This window comes from Camarhynchus parvulus, chromosome 3, assembly GCF_901933205.1.
Source record: "Camarhynchus parvulus chromosome 3, STF_HiC, whole genome shotgun sequence".
In the NCBI taxonomy this organism is placed as follows: Eukaryota; Metazoa; Chordata; class Aves; order Passeriformes; family Thraupidae; genus Camarhynchus; species Camarhynchus parvulus.
The window spans coordinates 103,622,926-103,642,927 of record NC_044573.1 but is presented as its reverse complement, the minus strand read 5'-3'; positions in this window follow the sequence as shown (position 1 = coordinate 103,642,927).

Here is a 20,002-nt window from a genome sequence, read left to right as displayed (position 1 = left end):
GCCAAAGCTACTAACATCTCTGTAATTAAGGCGCCTGTTAGCAGAGGTGCTGACTCAATTTCTTACCCTTCTTTCATCAGTCCTGCTGGCTTTCCTCAGGATAGTTTGGCCCAGCCCCTCCAAGTCTACGCTAGGAAACTGAACAGGGCATGATCCTGAGCACTGCCCAGCAGTCATGCATGCTGCTTGTCATCAGCATCTTCCCCAGCCTGGTTGTGGTCCATGCCAACCAGCACTCTCCCTGCTGGTGCTGTAGCATGGACAGACAGATAGCTTAAACACACAGTTAGGTAGCTAATGATCAAGTGCAGGCTTGGAAACAATTCTGATAGCAATTCTGAGTAGGGATGCCCTATTTTGCTTGGGAAAAAGTCTTATCTTTATGGGTTAAAAACCTGTTATGCTCAGGTAAGTCTCACTCAAAGCAGTCAAAGAAGCTTCTCAGTCAATGCTCTTTCCTAAAAGGGTTCAACTACTGAAATAGATAACTTGGGTATGTAGAGACACCTCACTCATAAATAGGATTTTGTGTAGGCACTTTGTCAGAGGTTGCTTTCAAAGTGTTAAAAAAGTCTGCTCTGTTATTATCATGTATGTTTTTCTATGAGAGTTGAAAGGCCAGGCTTCAGTAGGACCATCTTAAATTTTAAAAAATAAATAAAATTCATCTTTTCCTTTCCCATAGATTTGCTGGTTTCCTTCCCTCTCACCTAGCCCCATTTGCCACTCATGAGGTGTAGCCAGCCATCTGCCCTTATGCCATATTTGTAGCTGAGAAATACTTCTGTGTACTGCAGAAGCTGAGCAACCTGAATGCAACTGTGCAGGAAATGCCACTGGAAATGCCCTCTTTCCAGTGAAGCTGGCAGCTAAGAGAGCTGTAGGGGTGCTTGGTGCAGTGGTTTGCAGGCTTTTTGGACCTGGACTTATTAAATGCATGCTCACAATTATATACTTGAGCTTCAGGTCAAGGAGTTCCATCATAAGTCCATTCAATCAAATGTGTGCTCCTGCAGCACTGAGCTACTCAGGCACTGGAAATTCTGAAACCCCCAGCTCAGTGCTCCAGGAATATGCCATCCCATAAAACACCTGTAAAGCAATCACCTTGGTGTCTTTTTCTCACATCAAGTGTGCTTGTCCCCAAAATTGCAGAGAAATAGTTTTGTCACTTTTTCTGGACAATGCTTGTTCCGCAGAGGAACAGTAAATAACTCCTTGTCTCTGAATTGGTTTGCATTTACACTTCAAAACTGAGGAATAAATATGACAGCTATTTGATCTTTGCATGAAAATGGACTTCAAAGCTGAATGTGTATTTCTGTTCATTTTACAGCTACAGATTTCCAGCAGAACGTGATTATGCCTCTGATTACTGATGCCTATTGTAGTAGCAGTTTCATCTGGTGCTTTTTCAGAATTTAATCATTGTCTTTTGTTGACCAGTACAACAGCACAGAGAGCTTTGCACTACATGTGTAAGTGGCTAGTCTAATTGAAAAACAGACTAAATCTACCAGATTTTTGTAATGCAGTAAATTGTGAACAGGAGAATACAAATGTCCTCAATGTCTGCGTGTGTATTATTACTTTGAAGCTACTCCCAGCTACCACCACCACAGGATCAGAAGAGAAGCTAACACCCACTACTTTAAATAATTATTGGATTCATTTTTCTCATTATTTCTCATTCATTCTATTTTGAGCACCACCCCACTTGATGTTATAATTAGTTCTCTGAAAAACCTTTTGCAGAATAAATGGTTCTGGCTTTGGCGTATCAGAGATATGACAGCTATGTGTGTTAGGCAGAATAAACAATTCAGTCATCAAAACTTGCAGTTAAACCCAAGTTTAATTTCAATATTTGTACAAAAGCTATGCATATAAAGAGTGTATTCTATATTTTCCTCCTTATAAGCAGAGGCCTTAAGTGGATGCATAGGATTTCTAGTTCTGTTAGTGTGTGGCTCATTACACCAAATTTTTCAAAGCCACATGCAAATGAAACTCTAGATTTTTTTTAACATCAAATGTGTGTAACCAGCATAGAACCTATGGGGGTAAGTTCACCATGTGAAGTAGAAGGAAAACAATGATGTTTGCTCTAAATATGTCTATTCAAAAGCAGTTTAAGGAATTTCCTTCTGTTCCTCTATAAGCATTTTTAACACGCTTTTTTTAGCAGAAGGGCTTTAAGTTCAATACAGTAAAGACCTTTCTGTTCATGTCTTGTCTTATCTTTTCTGGCTTCTCCTCTGAGTCTCCTTCAGTCTTTTAACTTCTGCACTCCCTGTGCTCCTGACTTTGCACACTACTCATCCCAGAGGGTACTTCCCCTTCCTGCAGCACAGAGTGAAAATGCAGTTTCAAGTCAGGGTCTGAAAGGTTCCTTAAAGCCTCAGCACACCAAGAACAGCACTCAGCCAGTATTCACCCAGTAGGAGACATTGCCTTTGCAGCAATCATTACATTTATTGGAGTTCCACAACTCCAACAAGAGATAAAAGCCTCCAAAAATGGTTGTCCCTTTTCTCTTTACAAATTCAGTAGTAGGGAGATTATATGGATCTGGCAGAAAGAAGGCTGAGAGTATTGGCTTTTAAACACTGATCCCAGACAGACCGCAGCTCACACAAAGAGACAAAACCAAACAGTGCCCAGTGAATTCAGGGGGTTCAGTGGCAGTGACCTGCTATTTAATAAGGCTTAAAGAAATGCTGAGCTCTTGCAATTGTCTGTTGGTATAATAATTTAAGGTTCATGGCATTAGTGATAAGAGGACATGGAAGCACGGCATGACTTCCAGATTTCGTCCTCTCTTGATATCCACTCACCTGTGCAAAATGAGTCTGTAACCAACTATTTCCTTTCCGGGAATGGCTTGTGTCTGGAAAATGCTGCAAAATAAGGCAGGAAGTCAAAATCCTAAAGAATATTGGCCAGTTGTCTCATCACTAAAAAAAAAATTGACCACTTTTATTTCAGTTATTCCATTTGTCCTACCAAATGTTTGTTCCAGTGGAAAGAATTCAGGTGTTCCTCATTATCCTTCTGTGCTGTTCCAGAAAATAAAAACATGAAATTAAATTAAATACTTTTCATTGGACAGTGTTTTAATGATTCAAGTAGTATAAAGTCAGTATTAGTATTCATGTCACATTGAATTATCTCCCTACCATGTCCTCCCATTTGCTTTTCCATGTGTTGGTTCATCACACAATGCTAATTAGGTCACTTCAAATGGACCATAATTGACAATGACACTTTTGCAGGTTTATATTTTCACACAGAAAATCTGAGAATAAATTAATGACCAGCAATTTTGACAATTACGGTCAATTAAATTTGTCAACATCACAATTGACAAAATTAATCTATATTTAATATTGAAACCTTGACATTAAGAATGCAGTCTTGGCAAGTAACAAGATTTAGGTGACAAATGTGTAATACTGCATCAAAATTATTAATCCTCAAAAGATATGGGCTAAAATATTGATATCTTTTAGATCTAATGTCCTACAAATAGAAAACTAACTAAAAAAAAAAAGATCCTGAAGCTCACTTTCACCAGTGGGGAAAAAAACTGTCTTCTAATTAATGACCACACCACTTTCTAGGTCTTAACAAATGTATAAAAAAATTCCAGTATTGAGGAGTCAGTGTTTAAACTGCATGCCTACTTCATCTAAAACTTTATCTAAAAAAAAGGAAAAAATACAAAAAGTCAATGATGTCTTTTCTCATTCCTAGACTGGCTACAAATTTTTATAGGCAAACTGCAGAATACCTTTACTGACAATGCTCAACATAAATCTAATACCACTGGGTCCATGCACCAGAACTATAAATTTTGTTGATTCTTCTGTGCAAACAAGGTCCACTGATAATAATCCTCTCCTCAGGCTGCATATACCTTATAGTAATAGTAAAAAACCATCAAAATTAATGCAGAACATGACAAAATTAATTAAATCATAATTAAAATATCAAAATTAATAGGATCATAGAAAAATAAATTAAAACACAGAGCAGTCACTTAGGTTTGTGACATATGTGTGAAAAAACTAAAAATATTATAAGAACTAAATATTATAAGAACTAAAAATATTATAAAGGATTTCTTCCCAAGAAGCACTGGAGAGCAGGTTGTACCGAACCAAATCTGGATGACACTGACAGCAGTTTTCCAATTTTGGACCTGGAAAAAAAATGAAAAGTCCATTAACTTCACTTCACTTCCAAAAACCAATAAAACATCAGTTTTAAATCCTGTTTATTGTTACTACCTTTTGCTTGAACACATTTTGTCCCGAGGATACACACAGGTCAAACAGTTGCATTAATGCAATTCAGACAGGCTTTTTGAAATTAACCCCACACACACTTTGCAACACCCAGGGAGACTTCTGTCTTCTGTGGTCATTTGGAAGTCATTAGTCAAGCTAAACAGCCATGAAAAACATTGATGGGACAGGATAGTAAATCAGACACGAAAAAAATCCTTATTATCCAGGATATATTAACTCTGTGCTTAACATGGAGCTAGTGCTATATCAACTGTAAAGCAAGATGGCTTGACAGACATTGATATAGTTGGAACTGGATTACTATAGCCAAATGCAAATTGAGGATAATAGAAGGCAAATCTGAGAAAAGACTTCATCAGCTTTCTACGCATGTGCTTGCATGTGGACATCATATTGCCATATTCATTTTGACCTAAAGTAGTTAAATTCATTAAAGGAATTAACAATTCATTACAGCACTGTTTCCTGATTCAACTGTGTGGCCTAAGTCACTATTTTCACAACTGCCAGGGAGGTCAAATCAAATTTAATTGGAAATAAGAGTAAAAAGATGTATGTGGCTTGTATAATTCCCCTTGCATTTTTCAGAGTGTAAGACGGTGTGATGTTGTGATGTCTGAGCAAAAGCTAACATTTCCAGTTCTTTGTGGGCATTACTTTCACCTTCCTTCATCTAAACCATTGGATTGGGTACAGAATGCTGTCAGGCCTCAGGGATAACAATTTAGGTCTTTAAGGTTTTATTAGTAGTGTTTGGATTACCAGAGTGATTATGAAGTTTGAAAAGAAAATGTAATAGCTGATGTAGTCTTACACCAGAGTGGAAGCAAGATGGTTTAACAGCAAAATCAAAGTCACTTTGAAAATAAACAGCTGGAAAGATGGGAGGAAAAGCAAAAGAAGACAGCTCAAATTCCATTGTAAGCAAGAGAAATATGCATGAAAATGCCAGATTTTCAGAAGATTTCCACCTTTGCTTTCCACTTTTGATTTCCACCTTTGGTTTGCAACACAAATCAATGAATACTCTTGGCTCTTGAAGACTTCTGACAATCTGTTTCCTTCAGTCAGGTATTTTGTCTTGTCCATTCTGATTAGGTCAGAGTAAGCAGACCTGGGAATTCTTCTGCCTGTGATCTACATCACCATTTCTGACAAAGCAATGGTGATAACAGCATGATATCAGTTTATTCACTAAAGAAACTACATGGTGAGCTCAATCATTATAAAGCAAGAAGATAAACTAATACAAAGGGTTATTTGATCACTGACAATAAATGCATCCTCCACAATGGACTACATGTCAAAAGTGAGACAAAAATTCTCATACCTATACAGAGTGTAAATCTCACATTTTTTTCAAAGAACCACTCACTTTTTAATTAAGCAAGGAACCCAGAAATGGACCAATGGAGTACAGACTCCCTCAGGATAAAGGAGGCTTGTCTGAGTTGCCAAAAACACCTCACTGAATTATTCCCATACACAAGCCTCCTGGAAGCTTCTAAAGAACCCACCCCTGTAGCCCCCACACTATGAACTGTCTATACAAAACCTTACTAAGTCTGATGACTCTAAACCTAGCTGCTAGTTTGCTGTTTGGAAAATAACTAAGAGAATATGTCTTCTTTAAAATACAAAAAAAATTCACAACTTGTCATGCATTCAAATTTACTGTCAAAGGTCAGCAGAATATTTTTTCTTTCTGTATTAAATTTTTGCCACAGAAACAATTGACAAATGTAATTTCTGAATATCCACCTTTGAACCACATATATAATGCCATCTTTAATAAGATTGGCTTATTTAATAAAGATGAGAGGGTATCAGAGTGGCTTAAGGGAAGAAGCATGGGATTCTTTTGGAGCATATTAACTCCTAGATGATCACCTGGATACAGCAAAATGATGTAAACATGACCAGATCTGTCTTTTGTGACAACTTAAGAGAATCTTCTGTGTGTTAAAATGGAAACTCTGAAACAGGATTTTAGTGAAGCAAAATTGTTCTTTGTGCTACTGCTGCTGCTGCATTTGGGGATGGAATCAGAGGAAGTTTCTTCTGTTCCAGGTATGCTTAACTTCTAACACTGACATGCATTTGTTGGTTTTGCAACCAGTTTTGCAATCAATTTTAGAGGTCGAGGTCTTTCTAGATTTCCAGGAGAGTATTGCAGCTCCTCTAACCAGGGAAAATTAACACGAGTAACGCTTAACTGAAAAAAAATGCTGTGCAGTTTATTTTACTAAAGTTTCTAAGATTATTTAAAATCTTTACATGGAAGCTGGCACAAAAAATTTAAAGATGCCACTATTCTCATCTAAATTTGCAAGGAATCATTTGAATGCTATTTAAGAACATGTTGGGGTTTTTTTTTAATCAGAGAATGCAGATGAAGAAACTCAGTGATCCTAGCATTAAAAGTGTAATGCATCCCCTCAGGTATGAGAAGGAAGTTCTGAAGTTGTCACAATTACACAAAATACCCTTCAGAACCTCTGCAAAATTGCACAAAGGATGAGGCTGAAGAGGCTTCCATATAGATAATATTTCTTCTGATAGAAATGAGCATATAGATAGTGTCAATAAGATACAGCCTCTTGAGTCATACCAACATACAGAAGAAGACTACAGATAAGTGAGACCTCCAGGGAAGGGTCTACATTGTTTTTGTAGCATGGTTGATGCACTGCAACCATCTTTTCTCAAAAGAGTCATTTTCTTTTGCTTTTAAGAGCCATGGAGGGCATGAGGCAATTCATTATCATTCCTGCTTGGTTGGGATGAATAGGAATTCCCATAGCAAACCCACACACTTTGGACTGCCCCCACCAGCTGAACTTTTCTTTCTGTGGCTTTCTAATGCTCCTGACAGTCGACAAGTAAGCAATGATAAGCAGATTCATAGGGCTCCGCAAAAGAAGAACACAGAGCACCAGCCCACACAGCCCAAGGGTGATTCCAGCTGCTGTCTTTGTATTTTCTACCCCAGGCACTTGTTCTGTATGAGCAGGAAGAAAAGCTTCCTCTGTGATAGCTAATGAGTCACTTGCATGGTTAAGTTATGGGTGTGGAAGGATAATATCAATCAGACTTGCCTGCAAAGAGCTGTTTTCCCCAAGCACCCCACTCATTCCTTTGGCTCAGGACATTTAAGAACACCATTTCCAGCCCGGTTTGGGAAAGAGGAAACTTGCACATGTTTTTGTTCCTTTCTTTGCCTGTTTTCCATCAGGTTTTTATGATGTGTTAAAGAGGTATTGTGGTCTAACCCCACCTGGAAACTTTGCCTCAGACAGCTGCTTGCTCACTCCCTGCAGTGAGATGGGGGAGAGCTTCAGAAGGGTAAAGCTGAGAAAACTCATGAATTGAGAGAAAGACAGTTTAACAGGTAAAGCAAGAGCTGCACATGCAAGCAAAGAAAAACAAGGAACTCATTCAGCCATCCCCAAGAAATCAGGGGCTCCATCACATGTAATCACAGAATCATAGAATGGTTTGGGTTGAAAGGGATTTTCAAGATCACCTAGCTTCCTTCTAGACTTGGAGAGACAAACACCACCACTATGAAAATCCCTCTCATCCTCCTTCTTCCCCCAGCTGTTTATGCTGAGCATGACACCATGCTGGATGGAATGTCCCTTGGTCACCTTTCCCAACTATGTTCCCTCCTCAGGGACAGCTGGAGAAACAGAAAAGACCCCAACTCTGTGCAAACACAGCCCTGTTGGAAGTGCTGTAAGGAAAATTTTAACTTTATCCCAGCCAAAACCAGTACAAGGGGAAATCAGAAATAATTCACTAAACAGTTGTGGTGGCACAGAAATAGGTTTGTCTGAACTGAAGCTGCAAGAAGGTAGAAGCAAAAACCAGCAACTTAGAATGGCAGGAGACAATGTGGAAAGACTCCTTTTCCAGACATGCCATTAACCCCAGTCAGTTCTTTATCTTTTTAAAGGATTTAATTATTTAATCATTCAATCTAGGCTTTTGCTAGTCCCAGCTGTCCCCACCATATATTACCAAAAAAATCTCTGCAAGCAGGTGAGTACTTGCAAAGACACAATCATAAAGGAGAAAAGATAAAAGCTGTTTATGTTGACTAGAGAAATGTGAATTTTCATGACTGCTTTTAATTTTTCTCAAATGTTTTTTTCCTTATTTGCTAAACCATAAAAAAAATTGGGCTGTTTGTGTTCCAGGTCAACACTAGCATCTGCCTCCAGCAGGCTGTACAGCATGACAGTCTGGACTTTCAAAGTAGAAGAGTGAAATGAGAAGCACAGATTATAAAAACTTTTAATTCTACTGTTAAATTTAAACACTCCTGATGATCTCCAATGAATTTCATTTCCTACCTTTCCTCTCCAAAGTATTGAATGAGATGGAATCCTACCAAAGGCCTCAGCCTTACCCCTATATGGGAGTTGGAATTTGTCAATTTTTCTAATCTAGGTATGACATTGAGATTTAATCATCTTTTTAGCATTGCCTGGCAGTGCAGATGGATCAATTGGAAAGTGGCTCATGGCAGCATTAGGAAACTCTCCCTGAGGTCAGCAGGTAAAGGCAGCATCCACGAGTGTGTGTCTTTCCCTCCTTTGTTCCTTTTCTAGTGGCAAGCAAAGCATGCAAAAGAGAATGAAGGAGACTGGTGTAAAGGTGGATTTTTTGGATTTTGCTGGGAGCACAGTGGGTGCTGGGCTGGGGCTGCAGGCACAAGGAGAAAGGCAGGGCAGTGGGAAGAGGTGCAGCTCCTCTACCTTGTGCTTTGTTTCAATGTCAGTGACTTGTGGCTCCACTTCATCCAGAAACTTTCTTTGAAACACTAAAACAAGAACCAAGCAATCTGACATACCAAAGTCAGCTGAGAGCTGTTCCAGGCAACTATTTCCTTCATTTAGGGTTTTGAATCTTTTCTTTATAGTGTCTTGCATTCCCTCTAACTGGCATCTATCAATGCTACTGAAATAACAAAGGTTTGCTGAATAGCCCAAAGGTGGAAAAGCCCTTCCTACAGCTGTGATTTTTAATCTAAATTTAGAAGGAGCAGGACATAGATTCCACTTAGACCCTGAATATTCTTTAATTATGGCTATGTGTTATGGCTGTTTGGATTTCAAAGTAGAATAGAGGAAAGTCATAAACTAATGGGAAGATAGTTGTTCCTCCTTCCCCAGAAAATAGAAATATGCAAGCAGTAAATTTTATTTTATTTATAAATGGAGATGTCTTGCTCAATATATTAATAGACCTGAGTTATCATTTGCATGATGACATTATGGGCACAACAAAAATGTGATTTAACAGTAGCCCACATCATCTAAATACCAACAATTGCAACTCATTGCTCTAAAATATAATGCATGGTAGTTCATTTAAGAAAAAAAATGGAATCAGTAAAAATATAAAGCATGTAGAAAATAAAAGGCAACAGAAATTGAATATGCATATAGCTATTTTTCCAAATTCCTTTCAAAACTATTCATATAATTTAAAAGCATTCAGAAATGAGGTCAGCTTCTGGCAGATCATGTGGTCCTGACTTTACTGAACCACTGTTCTGTGATCAGCTCCGTATGTGTCATCCTTCTGCTGTGTAATTTTGTTTCCAAAGTCTAAAGATATCATTAAAGTGACATGTCTGCAGCCTGGTATAATAGACTGACCACTTTGCACTTTAAAAAAAAGTCACAAATTTGTTAATCATTAAAGATATACTGAACAGAATTTCTCTGTAATTATTGTATAGTCATCAGAAACATCTTATTTATTCTTTGAGAGAATAAAGTTTCCAAGAAGACAAGAAAATTATTGCTGCAGACATAGAACTTCAGTTTTTCCTAAAGCTTACCAAGAGCCCTCAAGTTTTGTACACTTTTCTCTTAATATCCTCCTCCTTCAACACCTTGTTCCTCAACTCTTAAGAGAAGGCAAGGTCTGGAACAGGGTCTTTCATATTGTTGTCTTAAAGCAAGAGCAAGAACTTAAGCTAAATATTAAAGAAATAATCCTCACCTATAACAGAAATCAATTAAATAGTTGATGCAAAGTCAGCATTACCTGGATGTTTAAGAAAGCTTCAGAGAAAAGGGAAGCATTGAAAATAACTTGGTTTTGTAGCATGAATTTCCCTGAAATAAGCTTACTGGTCCAGGGAGGCTTTTTTATCTCTTTGGTATGTTATGTCTGAGTATAAGGAGCAATCAGACAGTATTTAAGAATTTTAAAAAATAATAAGAGGAAGAGGAAATATTTCTGAAAATAAATAGCTTCCAAAATATTTTTCATTATCAAAACTAATAAATTATTAAACTAATAAAAAATTATTGGCCAGATAGGAGCAAGAAAATAAACTGGTTTTAGAAATATAGAGCTCAGGTTATTCAAATAATACTATATTTTTATAAATACTGAGTTCAGTTAAAGTACACATCCTTGCAAATTACTAAAAGTAAATTCTTATTGTCATAGGAGCAATGTAAAAAGTAAGAGATCATTGACACTCTTTCATACCATCTAAATAACCCTGTGGAATAAAAATATCAAGGGTTTCAATCAAAATATTGGCATGCAGTCCTAACTAGCTGAGGAAATCTGATGAACAAAGATCTTCAAGCAATCAGGCAGAAGATATTTTCATCCTTGTTTATAGTTTGAAGAGGAAAAGCTCTTTTAGACTACCATGAAACACATTTTGAAAACCAGAGGCTTTCTGGCAACTGTAAACTGCAATTTAGAAATTATCTAAATTCCACACTAGCAATTTCTTTATTTGCCTTCCTTCCATAGGGATGTACTACACAGGTCAAATCAACAACTTTTTATTAATCTACAGTATCCCCTTTTAATAGGAATTTATGCCACTTACACTATAGATAAGTTCCAGAATCTTTTTTAGACCATACACAACATAAATCCCTTTTCTCTGTCATGCATATTTTAATAAAGACTTAAAATATTCCTTTTGTTACTACATGTGACTCTTAATGTTTCCCACAGCCACGGAAAATGCAAAAGAATTGAACTTAGTAAAATTCCAGAAATGCAAATCTTGAAGGCTCAACACAGAACTTTTACCGCAGGTGGCAAATTTCATCCCTTCCAAGTGTGTAGGCATACCTTTCCTTCACTATGTTAAAAAAGCAACTTTTAAAGTTTTTAAGAAACTGCCTTAATCTTCCAGCTTAGGGTCAGCTTGTGCAGGTCTATTGAAGGTTCTTAAACACTGTGACAAACAGCTGCAAAAGTTGTTACCAAATCTGCACACTACATTCTGGTGGCCTTGCCATGTGTGAATTGTTTCATCCTGTGAACAAGGATTCAGAAGTATTTTATTTTAACCAGAGTTTTTCATTATCAGTTCATCAAGTCATAACTCACCACAGTGGAATTCTCATCAAGGAATTATCCCATATTATTGTTTTAAACAATAATGCAGCGAAATGTCCTATGTCCTCTGCTTCCATAAACTTCCTAATTACATTAGGAAATGTTTTATGTTTTTTGCAAATTTGAGCTGGCTAGTACCTTTTAGAAAATTATTATAACAAGTAGTTCTGTCAAAAAAATGCTTAATGCTAACTAGAAATGAAAAAGTGAATTTGAAAAATTGAATTAATAAGAAAGGATTAGAAAACAGAGAGATTATTCAAGCAATTTATAAATTAATTTTTCACATCATTAATGGATTCTGTGCTGTTGTCCCACGTAGAAAAAGAGTGTAGAAGGACTGGTAAAGGTACAGAGAAAATCAAACAAATAGATGGATCAAAAGAGGACAAGCAACCAAATGTAACAGCTTCTCTGTGAGGAAAAACTGAACTAAGGCTCTACAGAATCCAAAAGAGAAAATTAAAAGAGAAATTACTGAAGGGTAAAAAAGTATGAGCAATCTAAGCAAATTTGGAACAGTGGGGGTTTGCCTTTTTCAATTCAAAAAATCCCATAAAATCACAGCTAGCAAATTCAAAACAAAAAGAACTTTACAAAATGAAAGCTAAAGCTATGGAAATCCCTGCTGCAAGATGCAATTTAGCAATTTAGAAAAATTAATCCATCAATCAAATCCATTTGGAATCATTTATGATTTAGTCTTAAATGTTATTTCTGGGTTTCTGACACTCTCTGAAATACAAACCACTGAAGAATGAAGAATTCCATGGGGCAATAACACTGTACCCTATTTCCTCACCCTCTGAACCAGATCAATTACAACTGAAAAGAACGATGGTAAGTGGATCTTTGCTCTGACCCAGTGGAGAATTTCTGCGCTCTGAGAGGCTGACAGGCTAAGACATACCCTGAAGATTGACAGCTCAAACAGTAAGTTGCACAATCCTTGGCAGGAGTTTTGAAGCTGCCAAGAGTTCAGTAATTTTCACAGCACCTCCTTGGTCATCCTGGATCCATCCAACACTATTGGGTGTTCAGAGCTCAATTCACTGGCCACATGCACCAAAGTATTCAACATCTACATCAGATATGGAAGGCAGTGGACACTCTCATGCAGAGTTTTCCCCCCAGTCTTAAGCAGGCAGACACTCCTGGCCTCTCTGAAATGTGTGGATTGTCTTCACATTCAACTGCTGATGCAGTCAACCAAAACAATCCGGCTTGCAATGACAGATATTGCTACATCTAAATTGGAGAAGAAGACAATGTTTCCTAGCTTGCAGATAGGATAAAAAAGTTTAAAAATTTAAAAACAAAAAAACGACAGGGTTTTTTTTTTCAATTGCTTCTTGAGGGAAATAAAATTTTAGGGGAAGCATTACCCTGTACTTACACTCCTCCCACAGTACCCTCTGTTGTTACTCTCATAACAGGACACTAACTAGAGAAACACCGCTGGTCCCATGTTCTTTTACAGAATTTGTCCATTTTTTATCTGGCTATATTTAGCAAAATATCAAACAGTCTTCAAAAAAGCCTGATAATCAGCATATTTTAAAAGGAAGGAAAAATAAATTTTAAAAAGGTGAGACTGTGGCACAGCTACATAGTTTATTCTTCAGAATGTCTTTCTTTATTAACCATAAAGAGAAGCATATCTCCCTTGCTCTTGTGCCCAGCTGACCCAGGTGTTTTCTGTTCAAGAATTGCTTTCTTACAGACACAATGTCCTCATGCCAGTGACAGCAGTTGCACAGGTGATGGAAGAATTGTGCAGGTTACCTGCTGCAGTTGGGAACTACATCATGGCTCCTGCTTTTTCCTGAGGTAGCGGAGGCAGGGCAATACAGATCTCACAGAAATCTGTGGGTAGGGATGCTCAGAGAGAAGAGACAGGGGCCTAGAGCTGGTCTGTGACCACCTGCTCTCGCCAGGTCATTGGCAGGGTAGAAATTGCCTGTCAGCCACAGCTACCAAGAGCTCTGGGAGCTGAGACATGGGCAAGGAGTTTTCCAGCTGACCTTGAACAGGGATAGGAACAGGGACATTGTTCAGAGGATCAGAAATGTCATTCCTACCACACCCAAATTCATCATCATAATAAGCCAATTCAGTAGCCTGAGACATTTCCTCTGAAAAGGAGATATTTCCTCTGGTATATTTTATGTATAACCAGCCATTTTATATAAATTTCTTTACCTTAAAATAACATTAATCAGAAACTATCACCAAACACCTCTTTGATTCTTCATTTCTGAAAGCTTCAGTGGCTTACAAAGGCCTTTACAATCCAAGCTGTTTAGAAATTCCTATATGACATGAAAGTAGCTGATCTGTCAAGACAGCTTTCTTAAATATCTGTTGTTTTTCAGGTGCACAACATATATTCTTGAAAAGAGAAAATAATCAGTCAACTCAATAGTTAACTAATTAAAGCAAAAGAATTTCATGTAACAGGAAAATCTCCAACAAAAAATATTATTCTGGAGTTCATTTTCTTGCCCCCAGCCTTGTACTCCTGTCAGAAAAGATTTTTTAAATTGAAACAAGTGCCAAAACATTGGTTAGGGGGTTGCTTTGGCTTTTTTGAAGCAGAGATCCTTATCTCCTTCTTCGTCCAAATTATAGCCAAACACTTTATGGTTCCTTAGACACTTATTTTCCTACTGAGCCCCCCTTTCCTAAATTAAGGTTTATAAGACTGAATAAGGTAACATACAATATGGGCATTACATTTTGCTACTGCACTTTTTTAATTAGGACATAAACAATAATGAGCTGTGCACTGTCTTGAGATAAGTTTCACAGTTGTTCTTGTTTGCCAGGGACTCCTTTAGTCACTTCACTCTTGTTTTGTCCATTCATCCAACAGCTCATATCTATTCATACTCAAGGTCTATTACTCAAAATCTATACTTTGTTTTGAAGGTGATATGAGGAAGTTTTCCAAAGAATTACAGTGAAATAGAACCATGGCAGGGTGGAGATTTTAGTATCCATAAATAGGCCCTGACTTTACAAAGTTCCCTGTACTGAGAAAGTAGAAAAGAATACTATTTATGTGTGAAGTAAATTTGCTGTGAATCCTGGCAAATGTGGAAACTGGAATATTTTTTGATTTTGCACGAGTACCAGGTGTTTAGGTAAGCAGCTGAAGGATTGCAGATAAATTGAAATGTGTATGTGGCTGGCAGATTGACCCATGCAGAATTACAGGAACTGAAATGAAGAAATAAACTGATAAATGTTTTGAGGGTTGAAACCTGAAGTAATTAACCTGCACATTAAGTATCATAATCCATATTTCGCTCTTGCTAGCAGGAATCCCAGGAAAACAGCAGTGCTCTGTGTTGAAGGTAAGTAACTACTTATATATAAAAAGCCTGACAGTTATAACTGAAAGACAAATTTACCAAATTGATATTTCACTAAGCATTTCTTAGCCCATTTCCACCCACCATTCAATGTACAAAACACTCTAAATAACCTTTGCAAATTGCTTTGAACATGCTGCTTGTACAAGCCCTATTTCTGACTTTCGTTGAAAACTATGAGAATTATTCAGTAATGTCAACAATAGACCTGCAAACATATGCTCACTTTTAACAAACTCAGGTGAGTTACCTGAATTTTATTTAAAAGATTCTCCCATTTTTACATCATACACTTGAATTTAAATTTTACTATAATGGTCTCTATTCAGCCAACAGCTATCTTGGGGTTTTCTTCTGAGTGGATAGTAAGAAGTCAAGTACCATTGGCAGTAAGGCATTTTTGCTGTTTTTCAGTTAAAAATCATATTTGCAGTAATTATTTGAAAACATCTACATATTTCATGACTAATTCTAGATTTTGACCTTCTGAGTATCTAAGGTGCAATTTATACTTTTAGAGTTGGTAACGCATGTTTTAGGGACAATGAGACAATACACAAAAATTAGTATATGATATTGCAATTTGATGTGTCTGGATGTACTCTCTTTATATATCTAGTTAAAATTATTTATCACTGGAATGTGGGTATACTGAAAAGGTAATATTTTTATTTCATTTCCTATCTAGGTAACTGAACTATAACTTTGCCATTTCACTCTGATGTAAGTTCATTGGGATAAGATGTAAGTTTATAATGAGTTGTTCTTTGAAAGCACTGAAAAATCAAATAACTTTCTTTTCTATAGAAATCTGTAAAATATACCTAATTTATTAATATTTTTGAAAGAATACTCTGAAATTAATGGCAAAAACCCAGACCTCTTATATTCATACATGCTAGAAGATATCTTAAACTTACTGTCAGAAACTTTGTAATGACAGGCTGGGCCAGTCAAATAGATTAACAAAATAAAACACACACAACCTTTCCTATGCTAAAACTATCATATAGTTGAAATTAATTGTCTCCATTTAAAGTTTTACAGTTCAAGAAAGTTTTGGAAATATTTATTATAAGGGCAGTGTAATAAGTCTTCTTTTGAAATGCATTGATAGGAAAACAAAGCTTTTATGTCTGAATTATACTTATTCAATAGCAGCACTTCTCTGACTTTGAATAAATAAATATTAGTAGATAAAAAAGAATGATTATACATCAAACTAAACACTGAAGCAATGTATGCACACTTGTGCATATTAAATATATTTTCTGTTGCTGTTTTCAGTAACTGGAACAGTTTTAACAGTCTTCATCTTAGATTTTGAAATATCTTAAAGATAAAATACCTATGGGTTTTCAGTCAAATATTTTTTAAAAATATTTCCACATAACACTAAAATATATGCTAAGTAATTTTCCTCCTTTATGCTAAATATCTGATTCAACCTTTCAACAAAATTTCACTTTTTAATATCATCAACTAATCAATATTTGCCATTAAAATATAACAACATACTCTCAGAAGTAAAAAAATACTGCTGAAAAGAACCTTCAGAGAATATTTTTAAACACTAAAATATTTAAGATATTGGCAATTTGTATAGCTATACCATGGAATTATAAACATTTTTACCACTTGTTAACCAATCCTAGGAAATAAGTACTTCGACATTTTATTCAGATATGGTAAAAAAGTAATGATCCAATATCACTACATTTCACTAGTTTTAAAAATGGGACAATTAGAATAGAAGAGTAACACAATGGTGTACAGGAAAAATATATGCTCTTTTTCCAGTAGAAGACAAATTATAGGTAGCCTGAGAGATAAATAGACATACTAAAAATATTTTAGAAACAAAAATATTATATTTAAAATTAACTATCTCTAGTTCCATAACTGAAACATAATATTTGGAAATTTAAGTACTTCAAAATAGTTTACATTTTAAAACATTGCTTGTTTTTAACCAGCCTATTCTTTTCTATTCATTCATTACTAAAATATATTCCATAATAATGTCTATAAGCAAATACATCTTCTTAGTAAAGAACAAAACACAGTACTCAAACCAGTATTTTGCCCAGGAACACAGAGCAGTATTAATTCAGGTTTTAGTGGGTCCTTCTCTCCAGCTTACCTCAGAAATAAGTTCTCCAGCATATGTGAGTCTTGGAAGTCTTTGCAGCACATTTCTGTTCTGCTGAGACCATACAAACATGCATGTGCTTTATATTTATGTATATCATTCACACAGAAATATGCTATGTTAAAGAGCCTCAACAGCACAATGAAAGGAAATTGTGGATGGTTGTGAGAATATCATGCTCTTGAAGAACTTCATAAAGCATAAGTTATTAAGTAAGCACTGTCTTGAGCCTGAATTCAGCTAAATAAAGATGAAAGCTTGTCAAAAAGTTGAAATGATACCCTAACAAATTGACAAAATTAATATATTATAAGTCATAAATAGTTTAACCACAAAATTAGATGGGCAGATATGCTGTTGTTCTCTCTTTAATCAAATTACAGAATCTCTCCATTGTAGGCACAGACATGCAATTATATTTCCATAAATAATTATTTAAATTATAATCGAAACATTCAACTCCTGTGAATATTTAAAATATATTCATTGATGTTGGGCTACAGTGTAAAAGAAAAAAATATATAAATGCTGCCACAGGTAATTATTAGTGGCTTGGCTGTCAGTTAGTCAAATCAACTAAAAGACCAATTACTCTGACGATACACAGGTTGAAAGGCTGGTTAAAGTAGAGTTCATTGCTGACATTAGGCTGTGTTTGGTGAGTTCTGATTCCACAGCAGTGGGGGTGAATTTCCTGTGAATTATTCTAATGAGGATATTTTGCATTTGAATACACATACAGTAACTTGTTCTCAACTTCAATCTCTTAACGTTGCTTAAACCTTAAAACACAGAGACCACACTTCCCATGATGCAAGCACTGAATTACATTTCTTGCTAGAAAAACTAAGGTTTAAATAAAGACACAGATAACGACACAAAATATTTCCTGCAAATCTCTTTTTCTTTCAAGCATGTCTGTGGGGACCTGAGTAGGTCATGTAGGAAATTCTACTTCTGAAAGAAGGCAAATTGCTCTTGAAAATTCTACATAGAGAGTACAACCATGTCCTCCTTATGGAATATGTTTCCCTTCAGAAACATCAAATCCAAGGCGATTTTTTAGATGACTATAAGCAGTCTGGAAGGACTTATCAGTCAGATAAGCAGCCTGCATACCTGACATCTATGGTCTGATGCTGTTGGTTCACTTTCAGAGAGCAATGACTGTAGCACTAATTACATTCAAAGACCTGTAGTACTTTAATTCTTTGCTTTCATTAAAAGAAAAATTGACACACAAATCATAAATTTAGAGAAGTAAATTAGAAATGGATGGCAAAGTTCTTAAAAATATCTCCCCAATCACTCTGAAGAATATTTTTAATTTGTTCATATATGCTAAGAGCAATATCAGAGCACCCTAAGAAATCTCAAGCTTTACTCTCCACTGCTCAATATTTTTCACAGTTTGATTCAAAAAATAAGTCTACTTGTCTTCTTCAGTCACTACAGAATTTTAGTACTACATACTGCTGAAAAGATATATTAAACCAGCCACTAAAGTGCTGGGAGAAAAGACTTCTAGGTGTTTCAAACCAAATTCAAGTATTAAGCACCATAATGCTGTGCTCATACTCAGGGTACTACATCAATAATTGTATCTCTCCTTACACAAAGACAGACTTAGCAATTAGTTGCTATTTATGAATTTTATTCCTGCTGCAAAAGAAAAAAAATAGGACATATGAATTTTATAGTTTTATTACATATTGCTAAGTAGTAAAAAGAAAAATGAGCAGACTTCTTTTTAATACAACAAGATTCTTCATCCACTAAACAAAAATTAATGACTGAGTGAATTCCATTTAAAACAATTTAAAGACTGAAAATATCACAGAAATTATATGGAAATTAATCAAAGTCACTCACGCATTTGTAAGCAAATAAGGCAGAGACTTTTTTTTGCCTCTTTAGATGCCATGTATGTAAATAAAAATAAAAACTTTTTAAATAACCATCTTGTGCTACATAATAATTGGCAAAATTACCAATTCTTTTATTGCTGACTGCAAGCACTTGCAGTTTCCCTTGTCCATTACTGAGCTCCTGAATTGAAAATGAAGAGCATCATTATTTAGCTGCATTATTAGCTAATTTTAGTAAATCCAATTAGTTTTAAGTACCTGATATGTTAATGTATTTAGCTTACCGTGTATTCTGCTATTGGATTTCTTGAGACTAAAAATTATTTAATCAAAATGTGAGCAGACATATAAAACTCTATTTGTCTTCTTTTATAATGAAACATCATTTTTAATGATGGAGCACTGTATGATGTGATTTGACTTACAATACAAGCTTAGATTAGCTAGTACTTGCAGTTAGAAATAGCAGAGATTTTATTTGGTTTTATTTGTTGCATTAGTATTTACTTGAATCAGATAGTAAAAATGGAAAATGCTGAGGTGTATTTCCAGCTCGGCAGAAGATGAATGTTGATTCAAACTTCACTGTACTAATAGATATAAGATCACTATTAAACATTGCCTTTTATTAATCAATTCATCTTTGGAAACTGTCAGTGATGAAATTTAAAGGGGAAGAAACTTAAACCATGACAGGTTAATTAACACATGAGATTTGTTTTGCTTCGTATCGCTCTTAAATGTAAAATGTTAACATTCTACAGCACTCTCCAAATTTAAAAAAATACAAAACATAAGGTATATAAATCCTTACTAGAAGTATATATCTCTTTATAGCAATCACCTTATTAAAAGAGGTGAAATTGTATAAAATATAATTGCAGAAGCATTATTTTAAAA